This window comes from Myxine glutinosa, chromosome 6 (genome assembly GCF_964187855.1).
Source record: "Myxine glutinosa chromosome 6, kmMyxGlut1.1, whole genome shotgun sequence".
Classification (NCBI taxonomy): domain Eukaryota; kingdom Metazoa; phylum Chordata; class Myxini; order Myxiniformes; family Myxinidae; genus Myxine; species Myxine glutinosa.
Genome location: NC_136266.1, coordinates 156,256,390 through 156,277,830, shown reverse-complemented (window position 1 = coordinate 156,277,830; position 21,441 = coordinate 156,256,390). Strand labels below are relative to the sequence as shown.

At 41.3% G+C, this 21,441-nt stretch overlaps 1 protein-coding gene across 1 annotated transcript in view; it reads left to right on the top strand.

Moving 5' to 3' along the window:
- The first annotated feature begins 3,773 nt into the window (after positions 1–3,773).
- Positions 3,774–21,441, top strand: part of LOC137428942 (uncharacterized) — a 52,867-nt gene continuing 35,199 nt past the window's right edge. Inside the window, 1 exon segment of the mRNA XM_078780821.1 lies at positions 3,774–3,963. The gene's annotated coding sequence lies outside the window, so the exon portion shown is untranslated.

The window sequence follows — 21,441 nt, the reverse complement described above, 5'->3', positions numbered from 1 at the left end:
TCCGTCCGTGAAGGAAACTTCCAACTGTACACTGATGCTCTGACCAAGCTTGTACCATGGTTCTTCGCCTTGGGACATACAAACTATGCCAGGTGGATCCCAGTTCACTTGCGCGACATGGTGACACTTGCAACAAAGCATCCAACTGTATACGCACAGTTTCTGTCAGGAAACTTCACCATGAAGAAGACTACACGTGCATTCTCTGCCATAGCCTTAGACCAGGCACACGAGCAAAATAATGCATTGGTGAAAGGTGATGGAGGGGCTGTAGGTCTTACGGAGAATGCTGCAGCTTTGCGCCGATGGATGGTGTCTGGTCCAGAGATGGCCAAACTGATCTATAAGTTCGAGGCCACAACAGAAAAAAGAATTAGGAAAACTGAACTAAAACACCATGAACAGACAAAGCACACGCAGGTAGCCTTTGCTCGAGATGTGAGAGCACTCACCCGTGTCATAGGAGAGATGGGGAACCCATTCTGTGACGACAGCAAAGATCTCTTGGTGCTAGACAGCAGAGACCTGGCAGACCCAGCAGTCATCAACACCCTTTACCAGATCGAGAAGCTGGGAAAAGAACAGTATGACACATATGTGAACGAGAGGCTTGTACATCAGACAAAGCCTATCACTGACCCAATAAAAAGAAACAATCTCCCTCTCTTCAGCCGACCCCCAGTCAGAGAGAAGTCAAGAACAGAGTTGAAGGTGGTATCTCTGAAGAATGACTGCGTTCTGTTCTCCAGGCTGTTTATTGCATCCCAGACACGGAATGGAGATCTTGATGAATTCTTTGCACATGAAAACCAAGCTTGTCCCCCTGCATTGTCACAAATGGGCAAAATCCGGCTTGGAACCAAGTCTGATCTGGTTGGGTGCTTAGAAGATCTGATCACCTCACGGGAAAATGATGATGTAAGCCCCCCTGTTGAAGTCATGATCCTGGATGGAGCAGCCATCGTGAACATGCTGGCACCTCGTAATGCGAAGACCTTCTCTGAGTATGCATCACTAGTATTCTTGCCATACATCACATCTCAGATACAAAATAAGAGCAGGGTTGATATTATCTGGGATGAATATTTCCCAGACAGTTTGAAAGCCGACACCAGGAAGACGAGGGGTAAAGGCACCAGGAGACGAGTTGAGCCATCTAGTTCCATCCCTCGAAACTGGCAGGCCTTCCTTCGCATAGACGAGAACAAGGTGGAGTTGTTTGACTTTCTAGCAACGAGGATAGCAAACATTGAGACTGACAAGCAAATCGTCACCACAAACCACAAAGAAGTTTTTTGTACACAGCCACGAGATGTTACTGGTCTTTTCCCGTGTAGTCACGAGGAGGCAGATACAAGGATACTACTCCATGTCCAAGATGCAGTCAGACAGGGCTATACCAAGGTGTCAATCCGCACAGTGGACACAGATGTTTTGATCCTTGCAGTGGCAGCAACTGGATATCTTGACATCGATGAACTCTGGGTTGCTTTTGGCACAGGGAAGAATTTCAGGCACTTGGCAGCTCACGAGATGGCTGTGGCACTGGGACCAAACAAGTGCCGAGGGTTGCCATTCTTCCACGCCTTCACTGGGTGTGACACCGTGTCCTGCTTCGGCGGAAGGGGGAAGAAAACAGCATGGGAAACATGGAAAGCCTATGATGAGGTCACCTCAGCTTTCTGCGCACTGGCTGCCACACCAACCATTTCAACTGCAAATGACAACATGGATCCACTGGAGCGTTTTGTTGTTCTGCTCTACGATCGAACAAGCAGCCAGGAACATGTTAACGATGCCCGCAAGCATCTCTTCACCCAGACTGGTAGATCAATAGAGGCTATCCCACCAACGCAAGAAGCCCTCAGACAACACATCAAGAGAGCTGCCTACCAAGCCGGCTTTTGTTGGGGCCAGATGATGATTTGCGCACCTGAGCTCCCATCGCCAAGTGAATGGGGTTGGAAACAGAGTAATAACGGCTGGGGGATATATTGGACAACCCTCACAGAGGCAACTGAGGCATGCCGACAATTGATTAGATGTGGATGCAAGAAGGGTTGCAGGAAACAGTGCAAGTGTGTTAAGGCCGCACTCCAGTGCTCAGCTCTGTGTCACTGTGCAGGGGAGTGCACACGATAGTATACAGGAGGAAAAACACACCTGTTACATATACACAAACATGTGGAAGACTGTTTTGTAGACTGTTTTATAGTGAAAGTCACTTCCACAGCGTTAATGTGGCATTTTCACTTCATTTCCATTGTGTTTCTGGAGTTTGCTCAAAATAGCTCAAAAAGTAATTATTTTTGTAAAGAATAAGGACCAAATAAATGTTATGTGAGTTTGTTGACATTTAATTATGATCTTACAACCTGTTTACGTGAAAAAAACATCATAGGTGTGCTTGAGCAATAAGTAAATCTAGTTTTATAGACATCGGTACTGTGTATCTTATTATCCGTAAACGGCCATTTTTAAAATGGCCGCCATTTTGTCCCTAGGAAAAGATTTGAAAACCCCTATATCCAAAAATCTTCCTAGTAGTATGCTCTATCAGTGTTCAAAATTTCATGCTTGTATCACCAAAAGCACAATTTTTTCACATATCTGCTGGGCTACGAGTTGGTTTTACGAATAAATATCTTCTCGGACGAGTTTGTGCCCGTCATTTCGTCCGTATCAAGCAAGAGCCCCGGCTCTTCAATATCCTGTTACTCGGCCTACAGATGTTTGTGAGGGCTGCGTACTCGATCGACTGACCATTGTCGACGAAGCTCTCACTCTATGCAATGCGTATTTTCATATTAGGGGCTTCAACGGTCAAGGGAGGCCATATGGTCACTTTATTTGAAGAGTTAACAGGAATGGAGTCCAAACCCATCCCTTTAGCCGCCCGAAACGGGGAGGGTGGGAGGATCTGCCAAGAGCCTGGTACTCCCAGCAATCTGAAAACGGAGCATAGTTGCCCCCAAAATACAGCACAGTTGTAAATAGGTGGTTGTCCCCAAAATAAATCTTGCACATATGTGCAAGTAAAATAAAATTGATATGTGCACCATCGTTTCTTGTAGTAGTAGACTAGGCCTATTGTTGACTGGCAAAAGTACCGGCATTGCCGGGCGGGGGAGGGGAGGGGAGAGAGGAGGAGAGGCAGGTAGACCATGTCCTTCCCAGGCTCAATGGCCATGTCTATGCCAAATATCAAGCACGTGAGCCTCTCCGTTTAGGAGTCTGTCGGTAACATACATATATATATATATATATATACACACACACACACACACACACACACACACACACACACACACACACACACACACACACACACACACACACACACACACACACACACACACACACACACACACACACACACACACACACACACACACACACACACACACACACACACTGTTTTATTTATATAGATGGGCTACTCTGTGATGTAATCGATGCAGCTACCAATCCGCTTCTTCATAATACGTACTGCTTTTATGCCTCTTCGGCCTCTTCTTCCTCTTCTAAATTGCTTCCGCATGTACCACATGTACTATGTGAGTGCAAATAAAGCAATTCCGATTTATCTCTTCTGATCGTTTATGAAAATAAAACAATGCATTCAAAATTTCCATTGCCAAGCGTTTTTGGTTACAAATGATGCCGGTGCTGTCGGGGTGAATACAAACGGTTTGTTTAGTTTGGATGGCGTTCCACCATTTCAATTTACTGCAATCTTTCTTAGATTTTCGTTATTCAGAGAGTAACTGAGAAATAAGTTTGCTAATAGTAATACAATCACAAAATGGATGATTAAACAAGTGAGGAAGAGTAAAAATCCTGCGGGTTTCATTGAACAACCTCGACCTCGTACAAGGAGATGAAATCCTTGCCGTTGTCTGGCGCGTGGCGATACCGTTGACCGGCCAGACCGTTGTCTCCTAATCGCTATTTAAAACAACAGTAAGTACATTTCGTGAATAGGATTTACCTGTAGCTATAATATACACAGGTATATAAATAGCATTTTGAATTTATTTCCCGTTCGCAGTCTGACAAGAATTTATTTGGGTATGGCGGGATGGTTTTTTGTTTGTTTTGTTTTTTCAGAGTGAAATTTTAATGGATTATTCAACGCACAATATGTTTTTTTCTTAAATATACTTGATCGGACATACATGATGAATCATGTCATGATTTCTAAACTAGTAAACCTTCGTAAGTACGCACTGATAGTGATACGATTCAAATAAAGAAAATAAAGAAACCTATGTCACATTGAGTTCTGTTTACTTTTAATATTTGCTGATACATATAACAATGGTGGACCAAAACTTCGGCTTTTAAGAATAATGGCCGGTTGCCATACATGTATCGATCAGCAGCTATTGCCATAGCATTCATGTACATATTTGACTAGAATTCCTCGCCACGAAATATCACTTCATGGTACCGGTACATGCATATTGTGCAGTTTGGCAGACATGGAAGACGACATTAACCACATCAAAAGGATGTCTGGTTCGCGTTTATACATCTATCTATCAGCAGCTACTGCTATTATAGCACTCATAGATGTATCTATCAGCAGCTACTGCTATTATAGCACTCATAGATGTATCTATCAGCAGCTAATGCTATTATAGCACTCATAGATGTATCTATCAGCAGCTACTGCTATTATAGCACTCATAGATGTATCTATCAGTATCAGCAGCTACTGCTATAATATAGCACTCATAGATGTATCTATCAGCAGCTAATGCTATTATAGCACTCATAGATGTATCTATCAGCAGCTACTGCTATTATAGCACTCATAGATGTATCTATATAACAGCAGCTACTGCTATTATAGCACTCATAGATGTATCTATATAACAGCAGCTACTGCTATTATAGCACTCATAGATGTATCTATCAGCAGCTACTGCTATTATACCACTCATAGATGTATCTATATAACAGCAGCTACTGCTAATATAGCACTCATAGATATATCTATCTATTAGCAGCTACTGCTATTATAGCACTCATAGATGTATTTACCTATTAGCAGCTACTGCTATTTTAGCACTCATAGATGTATCTATCTATTAGCAGCTACTGCTATTATAGCACTCATAGATGTATCTATCTATTAGTAGCTACTGCTATTATAGCACTCATAGATGTATCTATCTATTAGCAGCTACTGCTATTTTAGCACTCATAGATGTATCTATCTATTAGCAGCTACTGCTATTATAGCACTCATAGATGTATCTATCTATCAGGAGCTACTGCTATTATAGCACTGCTTTTTTTTGTTTTGTTTTTTTGTATACAACATCGAGGCTCGTGAAAGAGCGAACATTAATCACACAGAAAGACAAACCGACACAAAAACATATAACATCGGGAGCGGTAGACAAGATGGGGAGAGAGGGGGAAGGACACAAACACAACATTTGAGAGCAGGGACCGAGAGACATGCAGACATCGAGAGATCTGAGAGAGGGCGAGGGCTTTGGGGGGGGGGGGGGTGGGAGAGGTATAAAACATGGACACGGCCAGGACTTCCAGGAAAGAAGTTGGAATTTCAAACAAGGTGGATCTGGGGTGAATTAGCCGGGGTAGAAAAGATCAAGGTTTTGGATGGGGGAAGATAAGAGATGGTGGTGAACAGCTGTTTTAAAGACCTGGAGGGAGGAATGGGATTGAAGGGAGTGAGGGAGTTTGTTCCAGAGGCGGGAGAAAAGAGGAATGAAAGAGTGAAGGTGAGCAGAGAGCCGAGATTTCGGCAGTTTAACCATCAGAGGGTTGCTGGCAGATCTTGTGCGACCTGTAGGAATATTTGGGGGACAGAGCACAGAGAGAGCTGGGGGTGCAAGGCCGGAGAGGAGTCTGTAGAAGACAGAAAGACCACCTACCTGCCTGCGGTGAGTGAGTGAAAGGCCCTCAGAGATAGCTTCATCGCGGGAGATTCCAATAATTCTGAAAGCTTTGGTTTCAACAGCGTGAAGCCGAGCTAGGTGTGAGGCAGGAGCACCGGCCCATAGGGGAGAACAGTATTCCATTGAGCTGCGGATGAAAGCCTTGTATGTGGTGAGGAGCTCAGGTGTGCCGAGCAAGGACTTCGCACGACGGAGGATGCCCAGTCGGCGACTGGCTTTGGAGGCCAGCTTGGAAATGTGGTTTTCCCAAGAAAGATCATGGCAGATAGTGAGACCCAAAAGCTTGAGCGACAGAACTTCTTGGAGAGGATTGTTGAGAAAGTAGATGGGAGGGTTGTCCAGTCGATCTTTTCGGAGAGACATAGTAAGAGTGTGAGATTTGTCAGGATTGAAAGACATGTTCCACTTGTTTGACCAGTCTGTGATTTTGTCCAAGTCTTCAGAGAGTGAGGAGGCTGCAACTGCCGATCTGAGGGAAGAGGAATGGAGCGGCAAAGAGATAGAGGATTTTCAAGAGAGTCAGAGAGATCATTGATGAAGACCAGAAAAAGCACAGGGCCCAGAACACTGCCTTGGGGAACTCCAGCCTGAACAGGAAGAGGAGATGAGAGAACCCCATTCAGGGCCACACGTTGACGACGACTAGAGAGGAAGTCAGCCAGCCATGCGTGGAGATTTCCATGGATACCAAAGGAGGAGAGTTTGGTGAGCAGAGCGGGGTGCCAGACCGTATCGAAGGCACGTGATATGTCGAGGGAGACAGCTCTAATATCCTGTTTGGCATTGAGGACCTCCATCCATTGTTGAGACAGCAGAAGCAGCATGTCCAGAGTAGAGTGACCTTGTCTGAAACCAAATTGATGCTCAGAGATCAAGCCATTGGAGAAGAGGAAAGATTTCATATCCGAAGCAATGATGGATTCCATGACTTTGCTGATAATTGGGAGAAGGCTGATTGGTCTGTAGTTGCTAGGATCTGTTTTTGCACCTTTTTTGTGCAAAGCGGTGATGTTGGCTGATTTCCAAGCAGATGGCAGTTGACCTTGAGCAAAAGAGAGGGTGAAGAGAACAGAGAGAGGGTGAGATAGAGCGGCAGAGCAGGATTTTAGGACCCGTGGGCTGATGCCGTCGGGTCCAGTTGCAGAATCAGAGTTGAGGGTTGACAGAAACTTTTCCACCTTGTCAGGAGGAAAGGACACGGAGTCCAGGAGCAGCTGGGTATGACTGGGTATGGTGGGTACAGAGAGGGATGGGTTTGGGACACAAGATTTAGAGGCAAACACAGAGTTGAGGCATTCAGCTTTTTCACGTGCGGAGTCAGCTGTGTAGCCGTTTGAGGTAAGGGAGGGGATGGAGGGGGAACAAACACCAGAAACGGATTTGACCAGACGCCACCAGGATTTGGAAGAGGGAGACAGATAAGAGAGTTCGGTCTTGAGAACGGAGAGATATTGTTTCCTGGCTCTCCTAAGGGTGGACACACACTTGTTTCGGGCTTTGTGAAAGGAAATGAGATTTCCTTCCGTTGGATTTGCTTTCCAGGAGACGAAGGCAAGTTGTTTCTGGGCAACAGCCTCACCACAAGATTCCGTGTACCATGGACGGGAGGAAGGGTATGACAACTGAAGACGAGATGGGATAAAACTGTGCATGAGGGAGAGCAATTTACTTTGGAAGAATTCCCAGGATGAGTTGATGTCAGAGGTGGTAGCGATGGGAGACCAGTCCAGATGATTGATGGCTGCTTGAAGACCGTGCCAGTTGGCCTGAGTGAAATGCCAGACTCGTCGACGCTGAGCAGGCTCCCTGAGAATGGTCAGAGAGATGTCCACTTTAACAAGGACATGATCAGATGATCCGATTGGTGCAGAAGAAGAGCAGCAGACATTTTCAGGGAAGTTAGTCATAACCAAGTCCAGAAGAGAAGATGCTCCGTTGACTGAGATCCGGGTCGGGAAATTGACAGATTGTGTCAGTCCCAGTGAGTCGCAGAAGTCCTTTGCTGAGGAGCCATGGCTGGTGAGGGAGGTACCCACACCCAGCCAACTGGCATGATGACAGTTGAAATCACCACATATGAGGAAGAGAGAGTTGGGATGAGTAGATAGAAGTTGGTCCATATGCTACTGCTATTATAGCACTCATAGATGTATCTATCTATTAGCAGCTACTGCTATTTTAGCACTCGTAGATGTATCTATCTATCAGCAGCTACTGCTATTATAGCACTCATAGATGTATCTATCTATTAGCAGCTGCTGCTATTTTAGCACTCATAGATGTATCTATATATCAGCAGCTACTGCTATTATAGCACTCATAGATGTATCCATCTATCAGCAGCTACTGCTATTATAGCACTCATAGATGTATCTATCTATTAGCAGCTACTGCTATTTTAGCACTCATAGATGTATCTATCTATCAGCAGCTACTGCTATTATAGCACTCATAGATGTATCTATCTATCAACAGCTACTGCTATTATAGCACTCGTAGATGTATCTATATATCAGGAGCTACTGCTATTATAGCACTCATAGATGTATCTATCTATCAGCAGCTACTGCTATTATAGCACTCATAGATGTATCTATCGATGAGCAGATACTACTATTATAGCACTCATAGATGTATCTATCGATGAGCAGCTACTACTATTATAGCACTCATAGATGTATCTATCTATCAGCAGCTACTGCTATTATAGCACTCATAGATGTATCTATCTATCAGCAGCTACTACTATTATAGCACTCATAGATGTATCTATCTATCAGCAGCTACTGCTATTATAGCACTCATAGATGTATCTATCAGCAGCTACTGCTATTATAGCACTCATAGATGTATCTATCTATCAGAGGCTACTGCTATTATAGCACTCATAGATGTATCTGTATATCAGGAGCTACTGCTATTATAGCACTCGTAGATGTATCTATCTATTATCAGCTACTGCTATTATAGCACTCATAGATGTATCTATATATCAGGAGCTACTGCTATTATAGCACTCATAGATGTATCTATCTATTAGCAGCTACTGCTATTTTAGCACTCATACATATATCTATCTATCAGAGGCTACTGCTATTATAGCACTCATAGATGTATCTATCTATCAGCAGCTACTGCTATTATAGCACTCATAGATGTATCTATCTATTAGCAGCTACTGCTATTTTAGCACTCATAGATATATCTATCTATCAGAGGCTACTGCTATTATAGCACTCATAGATGTATCTATCTATCAGCAGCTACTGCTATTATAGCACTCATAGATGTATCTATCTATTAGCAGCTGCTGCTATTTTAGCACTCATAGATGTATCTATCTATCAGAGGCTACTGCTATTATAGCACTCGTAGATGTATCTATCTATCAGGAGCTACTGCTATTGTAGCACTCATCGATGTACCTATCTATCAGAAGCTACTGCTAATATAGCACTCATAGATGTATCTATATATCAGCAGCTCCTGCTATTATAGCACTCATAGATGTATCTATATATCAGCAGCTACTGCTATTATAGCACTAATAGATGTACCTATCTATCAGCAGCTACTGCTATTATAGCACTCAGAGATGTATCTATCTATAAGCAGCTACTGCTATTATAGCACTCATAGATGTATCTATCTATCAGCAGCTACTGCTATTATAGCACTAATAGATGTACCTATCTATCAGCAGCTACTGCTATTATAGCACTCATAGATGTATCTATATATCAGCAGCTACTGCTATTATAGCACTCATAGATGTATCTATCTATCAGCAGCTACTGCCATTATAGCACTCATAGATGTATCTATCTATCAGCAGCTACTGCTATTATAGCACTCATAGATGTATCTATCTATCAGCAGCTACTGCTATTATAGCACTCATAGATGTATCTATCTATCAGCAGCTACTGCTATTATAGCACTCATAGATGTATCTATATATCAGCAGCTACTGCTATTATAGCACTCATAGATGTATCTATCTATCAGCAGCTACTGCTATTATAGCACTCATAGATGTATCTATATATCAGCAGCTACTGCTATTATAGCACTCATAGATGTATCTATCTATCAGCAGCTACTGCTATTATAGCACTCATAGATGTATCTGTATATCAGCAGCTACTGCTATTATAGCACTCATAGATGTATCTGTATATCAGCAGCTACTGTTATTATAGCACTCATAGATGTATCTATCTATCAGCAGCTACTGCCATTATAGCACTCATAGATGTATCTATCTATCAGCAGCTACTGCTATTATAGCACTCATAGATGTATCTATCAATCAGCAGCTACTGCTATTATAGCACTCATAGATGTATCTATCTATGAGCAGCCACTGCTATTATAGCACTCATAGATGTATCTATACATCAGGAGCTACTGCTATTATAGCACTCATAGATGTATCTATCTATTAGCAGCTACTGCTATTATAGCACTCATAGATGTGTCTATCTATTAGCAGCTACTGCTATTATAGCACTCATAGATGTATCTATCTATCAGCAGCTACTGCTATTTTAGCACTCATAGATGTATCCATCTATCAGAGGCTACTGCTATTATAGTACTCATAGATGTATCCAGCTATCAGCAGCTACTGCTATTATAGCACTCAGAGACGTATCTATATATCAGGAGCTACTGCTATGATAGCACTCATACATGTTGAGTAGAGTTCAACACCAATAGAATGTCGGTTGCCGTTTATTCATGTATCTATCATCACCTACTACTACATGTAGTGCAGCGCTCGTTTAATTTTTGACTAGGAATTCTCAGCAATAATTATCACGTAAGGCTCTCCCGTTTGCCGATGATATTTGGCTTCTCCTTCAGAATACCAACTACTTCTTCAACTCCGAATGGGCCTCTTCTCGGCAGTACGACTCTTACTGCAGGTACTGCATGTAGGATATGACTCATCTGTGGTACTCAGCTCCTCAACACAGCCCCACAAATAGCACACATCCTCATAGCCAGCCTTGTAGTGTGGCTTCTCTGTCGCATCGTTGCATGTGAGATTGGCTTTGGCGTAGACATTATTGAAGACGTTTGCCTCATTGGTCTCCTGCAGATCGGCGAAGTTCGAGCACGTGTAACTTGGCTCAGACGGTACAAAACTACAAACATAGTAGTGAGGGTATGTGATTTTGTATGTGATCGGTGAGCACATACAAAATTCGAACCTGTTCCACTGAGCGGGAACGGATTTTACTGACTTCGCGAGCAAAAAAAAAAACAAAAACTTTTTTTAGAGGCGGACAACTTTTATGGGGCGGGCGGCGATGATAAACAGGAAAAAAAATTTAACCAGCCTCAGTCCCAGCACACTGTTTTAGCTTATTATATAGGATTTGTTTCTACTATCTATCAGAGCCTCCGCTGGGTATGTGGGTGGCCCCCTGCAAACCTCATGTGGGGGGGAGGTGGGCTTTTTTTCGGCGCCCGAAGAACTACGTAACTTCCGGTTAGTGCACCCTTCGCGACAACAGTCACATGATTGGATCCGTTGAAAACAAACCACAAAATGGCACGTGTTACAGCTTACTTCCGGTAGTCTCGCCCTCGCCTATTGGAGGGCGTATAAGTAATAATATGGTGACATATCTTCAATACATATTGTATTGTATTGGTTCCGGAGGGGTTGGCGAAGTATTAGAATGACCAGCTCTGTCTGTCTCTGCGTGTATCTGTCTTTTCACACCATCATGGGTAATGTATTGTCACACCTCGGCTATGCCTGTACCGATTGTAACCAAACTCGATAGGACGGTAGTGTGGGTCAACCAGAGCGTGATATGTGGCCAACAATGAACCAAGTCCAATGTCAATCGCTGTTCATTATTTGCCAGGATAACATATGTGGGCCTAATGCTGAGTATGTTTAGAATGAAGATAACGCTGACTGACGTCCTAAAGGTACTTCCTCAAGATGGTGGAAATGACGTAAAATCGAGTAAATGATTCACAGTAAATTTCATTCGATTTATTTTGAGGTCGTTAATAAAAACTTCTTTTTTTTTAAATGAAAAAGGATGTAGGGATGTGCTGTGAAAAAGTATGGAAACAAGAAGAAATCAAAACTGCAGGCAGTGATGCCCCGAGGACCAAGACGCTCCATTCTGATTGGACAAGTGTGCAACAACGTCCTTGACAACGGTAGTCCCAATTATGCAAGGTTTGAACTGAATTGATCCGAAAAATGAAGGAGGTGCATTTTAGAAGTTTTTCATGAAATCCAATATGGCCGCAATGCCACATGACCGATGACGTCATCCAGAGGATATACATCAAGTCAAGTGGCATACTATAAGTGGTCCAAGTTTCAACTCAATCAATCGAAAAATTAAGGCGGAGATGCATTTTAAAGGTTTTCATGAAATCCAATTTAGCCGCCTGGTCACGTGACCTATGACGTCATCAATTTTGAGCAATTTTGTTTTCTTTTTCATTGCCAGACCACGTGACCGATCAAAAAAAAAAAAAGTTTCATATTCAAGTTAGTAGTGATACGTAGATGCCACAAAAATGTTTTGTGTTAATCGGATAGATCTTTACGGCTTAGCCCATTGGGCAAAGCCGTCTAGAACAGTGTTTGTCCATCCGTATGTATGTATTTATGTCCCCTCAAACGTATACCAATCAGAGCTGAGGATCTGGTCACATGACAGGGTGATGTGATTACGTCTGATGTCATTACAGCGGTGTGGCGGCTGACTCTATATGCTATTCAGGCAAAACATATCATCGAACCTGTCATATATCACAATCACCATGCTCTACCTTTAGATTTTTCATTCAGTGTGAAACACAAACAAACTGATTGTTAAAATGACCATCAAATATTGAAAGCATAGATGTTACGGCTCTTCCATCAATACAACAACAACAACATGCATTTTAAGGCCATTTTCCCTGCTAGAGCGGGGGTTAGCCTTGCGGTCCCCATGACAATCTTCTTCATTTTGCCCTATTTTCTGAATCTCTCCTTGTTAACCCCCTTGCCCGCATTTCTTCTTCCACCATCTTTAGCCAAGTCTTTCTCGGTCTTCCCTGTCCTCTACTTCCTTCTACATCAATTTCCATCACTCTTCTCAACCAGTCACTTTCATCCTTCCTCAACACATGACCAAACCATCTCAGCCTGTTCCTCTTCACAGCATCAATCACAGGCAATATTCCCATCATCTTTCGCAATTCATCATTTGTCTTACGGTTACATATAGGCCTTAGGCGTTATGCCTCATCTTTGGACCTTTGGATTAAGCCCAGGTTTCTTAATACAGCAGTGCATCATTTCAGTCGTATAGTTTTTATAAAAAAAAAAATAATAATAATATAGTAAATATAACCATATAGTGTAGGCTGCTATGTCTTAAAAATGGCTGTCGTGTTTTTTTTTTGTTAAAAGCAAAATTCCACTTGATTCCTTGTCTTTGGGGTGTCACATGTTTGAAAAAATAGGTTGTTAATTTTTTAAAACGGATTAAGGGTGTCAAATCCAAGATGGCCGCCAAAATATATAAATTCCATTAAAACTGGTATTCTGAACACAGTATGAGGTCCAAATTAATGATAATACCCATAATTTCAATACCAAGGAGTTCAAAAACAATTAATTTCAATATGGCAGTGAAATTCAAAATGGTGGAAAAATCCAAGATGGCCGCCACTTCTTAAATAACCACAGTACAAAAACTTAATGTTCTTGATAACACAAATTGTGAATGATGGAAAAGGTCCATTTGGTGGTAATACCCACACAAGCAATGCTTAGCCGTTGGGGAAATATGTTACTGATTCGTTGAAAACGGTGGATGGCAGCCATCTTGAATTTTAAAATGGCTGCCATTAGAAACACAGGCCGATCTTATTATTTGAGTGAGTGAAAACGTCTACATCCTCTACCAGTATTACAATATTGATTATAATCTTGACATTAATGTACAAAGCACTGTTTCTATTTTAGGTTACTATGCTGTCAACCATGTCCATCCCCAGATTTTGAAGTTCAGGACAGATTAGCAAGCAAAAAAGTTGTTAGCTGTACCATGCATGGTAGGAGTCCTTACCCACTCAAGATATACCGTATCTGAACAAGCGTTTTGATAGTAGCCAGGTTAGTGAGTAGTATTGGAAAATGAACCAGAAACTTAAGCAACGAAACAAGAGAAACTGAATAGCAGAAAACAATTTGCATTGACTGTAAAGGCGGGCAATGGTCCTTCAATGATCCTTTTTATACATCCACGGTATGTACTGATTCCTGTCATATTGTATTATATCTGTAGTGCATTAAACACTAGTTGTCCTATGTACACATTTGCTGTTATACTTGTAGGTTAGAACGCCCTAAACCCTGTTCCTCCCCTTCTCCGAAGTTTGAACAAGCATCTCGTATCAAAGTTGATAAGAAGCCACGGGTAGAAGCCCTGACGACAAGCACAAAACACAACATAGTGGATTTATTGCCAGGTTAGTGGTGGATTGTTAAGTGTAGTTACAGTTATATGCAGCAACATTGGATACTTATTATGACGAGTTTGATTCTACATTGATAGTGTTACTGAAACAAATATCAAAAGCTGTTAATACATCAAATAGTGATATCTTTTTAAAATGGTGTCACTACAACTATCATGATGTATACCTCACTCTCCTTAATTTGAACCTATAGGTGAGGTTGATACCCGTGATGGAAGCTCTTCCCCCCGACAAGAGGCCAAAATCCGTGGATTTCAAGCTGTGTTTTATTTGCCAGACTGGTGTTCGGCAAGCTGACTACAAAAGCTATGTAGCAAAACCTGCATTAGATTCCATTCAGAATATCATTGACTCTGCTCAACTGCGATATGGATATAGAGACACGGACTATGCTGAACTGAATGCCCGTGTTCAGGACTTTTCTGCAGAACAACTGATAAATGAGGGTGTTTCCTATCACAAGAGATGCTATGCAAATGTTACACACAAAGGTAACATTGATAAGGCAAAGACACGATTCAAAAAGGCAGCATTAGTGGGAGATGTTGCTGTCATACGACAGAAGAAGATAGGACGTCCTTGTTCTGCAGCGGATTCTCCTTCGACGTCCGTGAGAGGTAGAAGAGAAAAATATACTGACAACATCAAATGTGTTCTGTGTGCTGAAGACACAAGAGTCAAGCTCCATGATGTTGCAACCAAGAATATGGGATCCCAGTTTATGGAAATTGGCCGAAACACAAATGATGTAAATCTGAAGGCAAGGCTAAGTAATGTTATTGCAGCAACTGATCCCCTAGCAGCAGTTGCTTATGATATCAGATATCATCTACCTTGCTTTGTAAAAGCAAAGAGGGACATTGCAAGAGCGAAGGAACCCAGATCAGCAAAAAAATTTGGCCAAGCCATATCTGACCTTGAGATACTTGAAGTAATAGCAAATGAACTGAAAACTAGAGAAACTGCTTTGAACATGAATGATATTCAAACAACTTACATCAACATATTAGAAGGAAACGGAGTGCCCTTAACTTCCAAACAAATGTACAAACCGTTCCTAAAGCAGCTGATTCTGGATAACATCCCTGATGTGCACTTCAACAGACCACCAGACAAGACTAAACCTGAACAAGTTCTTCCAACTAAAGTAAAAGAAGCAGCTCTGTCAACTGCCCTAGAGACAGAAGATCTCACAGGAGAATTGAAGATCCTGTTGAAAGCAGCCACAATAGTAAGACGAGATATTGCCAATTCACCCAACTGGAAGTTCCGTGGGACATTTCAAGATTATGAACCACCTCCACTGTTGTACACATTTTGCAAACATGCCATCCAGGGACCAAGACCAATTCAAACTGAAAGGAGGAGAACATCTGTAGATCAAAGTGCCTCCGTTTTAGCACAGCACTTTGTTCAAGCTTACAAATCTGACAGACAGGTGTCGTTTACACCAAAACACTTAGGGAGTGACTTCAGAAACCTCTGCGAAACTCCTCTTTCAGTGGGCTTGGCCTTAGACGTGCACAAGAATACAAGATCGAAGATCGAAGATCATTGACACCACACATTCTGCGAGCACATTATATTGCAATGATATGGATGCAGGCATGCGAAAGTCAACCGTCCCTTCCTTCTCCCACTGACTACGGATGGAAGTCAGAGGAAAATAGATTTCTTCCGGTGATGTGTTTGAACCCTCCAGCACCAGAGGCCGTGACTAAGCTGGTAAAATGTGGCTGCAAATCAGGATGCAAAGGAAACTCCTGTAGTTGCCGCAGCAATAAACTCCCATGCACAGAGGTCTGTAGCTGTTTGAACTACGGCTGTAGCAACAATGAACAATCAGCTCAGAACATTGTGGGAGATGAACACGAGGACTTGTAAGGTAAAACGGATGATTGTGAGACAGGAATATTTAAATATGGTCAAACAGGAAATTACATTACGCTATCATTGTTATAGCAATGTGGACCTTTGTGTAAAACAGTGGTAGCCATATTGGATTTTCTCACTATTTCTCACTATGGCTGGCATCCACCGATTTCAACGAATCAGTAACATGTTTCCCCAACGGCCTAGCATTACTTATGTGGGCATTACCACCAAAATGGACCTATTTCATCATTCACAATTTGTGTTATCAAGAACATTAAGTTTTTGTACTGTGGTTATTTAAGAAGTGGCGGCCATCTTGGATTTTTCCACCATTTTGAATTTGACTGCCATATTGAAATTAATTGTTTTTGAACTTCTTGGTTTTGAAATTATGGGTATTATCATTAATTTGGACCTCATACTGTGTTCAGAATACCAGTTTTAATGGAAGTTATATTTTTTGGCGGCCATCTTGGATTCGACACCCTAAATCCGTTTTAAAAAATTAACAACCTATTTTTTCGAACATGTGACACCCCAAAGACAAGGAATCAAGTGGAATTTTGCTTTTAACAAAAAAAAAACACGAAATGACATAACAGCCTACACTAATAACACTTTATAATAAATAATAATAATTCATTTATTTTGTATAGCGCTTTTCAAGAAGCCCAAAGGCGCTTTGACAGAGTGGAAAACATAATGCAGAACAATACATGAAAACAACAATTGCAAAAAGACAAGAATCAATAGGGAAATATTTAAAGCAAAAGGAGGGAGAAGGAGAAGTGATAGTCAGGGGTTAAATGCTGTGGGTTGAATGTTGAATGCAGTGTTGAACAGGTGGGTCTTTAGTGATGTTTTGAATGTGGTGAGTGAGGAGGAGTCTCTGATGGTGTGAGGTAGTGAGTTCCAGAGGGTGGGAGCAGTTAATCTCTATGTAATGAATACAAAGTTAATGGATTGAAGTGATGTAAGGTTCATGAATCAATGATGAGCGGTGTTCGGCACTAATATTAACAACCACAGTATTAACGGAGAATAAATGTAAGGAATTAGTCTCAGTTTTTAAATGATGATATTTACCGCTGGGTGTATACCGGGCACCATCTCTGGGCACCACCAGAGATGGTGCCCATCAGGACTGTCCACACAGAACCTTGACTCATCGCTGAAAGCGACCTCGTTCCACTGCGCCAAGGTCCACCGCTGATGCTGCTGGCACCATCTCTGTCGGTTGCGGAGATGGGCAGCCGTCATCACGGGGCCTCTGTATGGTCTTCTGGCAGTCAGACCATAGTCATGCAGTCGTCTTCGTGCAGTATCATTGGAGATCCGTGGGTTTGCACGCCCCGGAGTTTCTGCCGCAGTGCGGGATGCTGGACGGAATCGATCCCGCAGGTGACTTCGGACCATCTGCCTGTCCTGCCTTGCAGTGGTGACTCTTGGCCTCCCTGATCGAGGTCTGTCATCTGCAGAGTTGTGGAGGGTGTCTCTGTCCACCAGGGCTGATATCGTCTGGTGTGAACAGCCATGGCGACGTGCCACCTCACGGTAGCTCAGTCCGCCTTGCAGCATGCCCAGGGCACGCTGCCGTTGATCCCTTGACAATCGTGGCATGTTGATTGAAATGCCCATTTTGCACTGGCCTTTTTAAAGCCAATATCAAGACATCACGTGCAGCTCATTAAAATCATCCCGTACCCCTTGGCTAATCACTGACAGTCAAAACGGCTGTTCAACAGCTGTGCTATGAAGTGACCATTGAAGGTTCAAGTGACCATCCGTGACCGTTTTGTCTGACAATGAGGACACTATTGTCCACAAATAAGTTCACACATTTACTACACGCAGTGTTATTGTTGATATTTAAAGGTTTCAAAGCTGGTAAGTTTCTTTTGCATTTCAGTATATAAAAGCTTGTTTTAGTGCAATGTAATGGGTACAACATGAGTAGGGAGATAATGGGGCTTCCAAGACACCCATGTATTTAGATGGGACTTTTCCCCAAACTGTCCATTTTTCCCCTGATTACCACGACACCCCTTTCTCCTTTTACATGTAAGTGAATGGGGGAGTCCTTACTTAACCTCCAAGGACCACGCGACATTCAAAATCCCTCATTGATCCAAGAAATATATTATCATTTTCTAACTTTTTAAACAACTCCATTCTCTTATGGAACTCATTCCCATCTAGGATATTGATAAACTTTACATTAAGTACCTTTCTCTGTGTGTTTATAAAATGATATGTTTCACGGAGGGACCTGGTCTGTCCTCCTCCCGATCCACATACCATTTTAAAATTATAATATTTATTATCCGGTTGATAACCATCAAAGTTCTCACTCCACTCTAATATATTTTTCTTCCCACCCTCCATTATCCCACTTAACAAATTAATACGTTTATCAGTCGAGGACCTTCTGACCAGTGATCCTCTCAACCTCTCGGATCTGATATTTCTCACACTCATTATGTTTTCCATCTATATACCAATCTTGAGATTTTCTCCATTCTTTATTCATTTATATATAACCAAAAGGTACACACATGACACCACCATCTAAAATATATCGTTTATCATCATATGCTACTCGTGCTAGTTTATTTATCTCTTCTGAATATAATTCATGCTTATAACTCCTAATCCCTTTTACCTTTCTATATTGTTTCTCCCCACTCATCAAACATTGATAATAATGACCAAAATGTATACTTTCTTGAATTACATTTTTTTAAATCCCCTTGAGCTTCTGATCACACTTCTCCACATTCCCAACTCTATATTTATACGCATAAGCCTTTGCTCTCAATGCTATGAACTCACTCAGAATATTTCCTCCTAGCTCATCCTTGAACTTTCCAATCACCTTTTTATTTTGATTTGAGAACAGCTGACTAGTAGCATCATAGTTGCTTGTATCATAGATTAAAGAATCTGCTTTCATATCATCATAGACGTCATCTGTCTTGATACTCAGGATGAAGCTGTCCGTATCCATATACATCAACATGACGTTATCATCATACTTTGTTTTCAAATTCTCGAAATAATATTCATACATCAGTTGTTTTGATAGATCGAGAACAGTAGTACCAATATAAATCGGTTTATCCATCTCAATTTCTTCTTTCATCATATGAACAGCACAAAAGTTTTCTGTAAAGATTTCAACTCTCAAAGCTCGGTCTGTTGATTAGTTTGGAAGTTTGTTCCCAGGAAGTTGTCAACTTGATATTTGGTCTCTTTCTAACATTTTCCATAGTCTTCCCAAACACCGTGTTATTCATCAACTTATAAAAATCTTTCTCAAAGTCAGTCTTTCCAAGCGTTCTCTTTCGAGTGTTAAAATCAATATATTTCATTAACCAATAACTCTGTTTGAATTTCAGGACCCGATGAACTTTCTCAACAATTAGACCATGTTTCACAAATTGTAAAAGATTTCTCTGATGTAGCACATAGTTCTTCTTATCAAAGAATGTTGTTAAAAGTTTTTCTGTTCTTGATCCCTTGTCAAATGATTTCTGATATTCACTCAACCACTCTGGGTTTGTCAATTCTTTCTCACACCCGAAAGGAAGATCTTTATGTTTCTCAAAGAGTTCTTTTGGATACTTTAGATCAACCTCCAGGAAATACCCTTCTTTCCTTTCATCCAACTCTTTTTGTGTTGATCTCAGAATATTTTCTAGAACACCCTCATGATCACTCTCCCATTTCAATCCTCTATAAGGTTGTGCTTGGGACATTGCCCACCCATAGAGGTTGTTGGCGTCATAATACATGAGATAGGAACTATCTTTCTTTGGATAATAATCTGGAAGATATTTGTTATTTGCTTTTGAATATCCTGATGAGCAGACTTGTGAAATTCCCCCTCTCTTTGCTCTCTCTATCATCAGGAGCATATCAACATCGGTTGTCAAATCCAAATCTTGTTTAGTCATTTTCAACATAGCACTCCAAGCAAGACCCGGTGCTGTGAAATAATGAGCAGGGTCCAAGCCATATCCAGAAAGACACACGGATCTAAATGCTTCGAATACATCTGCTAGAAGAAGGACATCAGTCTTGAGATAGAGATCATGATAATCACCCATATTATTGATATTGTATTTTTTCCAAACATTTTGAGCATGTACATAATCATCATCTGAAACATTGCTATTATTTAGAATATTGTAAAAATCTTCTTTTGGAGGAAGTTTCTTTTCATCAAATCTTTTAAATGAATCCATATAGTCGTACGGGTAAATTCCTTTTTGTGTTAGGAGTTCCGTATCCTCATAATTACTCTCCAAACATGGAAATTTTTTCAAATTTTTAACTAGGTTAGCAAGAGGACTAGCCATGAATTTATATGTATCCAATAATCGAATTCTTGTAGTTGGTCTTGTTGGAATGATCTTTGTAAAGGAGATGTATTTTTGATCTGTACTTGGAATAGCACTGATACTCCCAGAGTCTTTGACAACTCTTTAATAAACAAGTGTGTATCATAATGAGCGTTGTTATGAAGAAAGACAGGAACGAAAGAGGGGAGTTTATAATTAATATTATAACTTTGATGAGCCGGACCTCTATATTTACCAGTGAGATGGCAATGATCTCTAACCTTTAGGCTTTCACCAATTTTCTCCTCACAAATATGACAGACATTGTTTTTTCTAAATTCCCTTTTCTCTTCACTCGTCAAGTACATTGGTTTATTGGTTTCTCTCATTATCGTGGTTAATCGAACACAGTCTTTTTCTAGTCGTTTCACAAACTCCTCTGGGGCATTTGAGCCTCTATACTCCTCTAACTTGTTATATTCACCACCAACGGATGATTTGATATAATAACAAAATCCGCAAGGAGTATGTTTTTGATACTTATTTGTGTATGATTCTTTTGGATCTGGAGCCGCTGTTGCTATTTTCTCCAAGATACTCTCAAAATCAGCATATATCACAAAAGGATGTTTAATTGTTTTATTTTGATCTTTGAATGAAATTTTAGAACCAGGCTTTGGAAGTGTAATGACTGTTGCTTTCTCATTTGAACAATATTGTTTATGAGTATCCAATCTCTCCTGTGAATGAAATGTATTCAAACACCGACG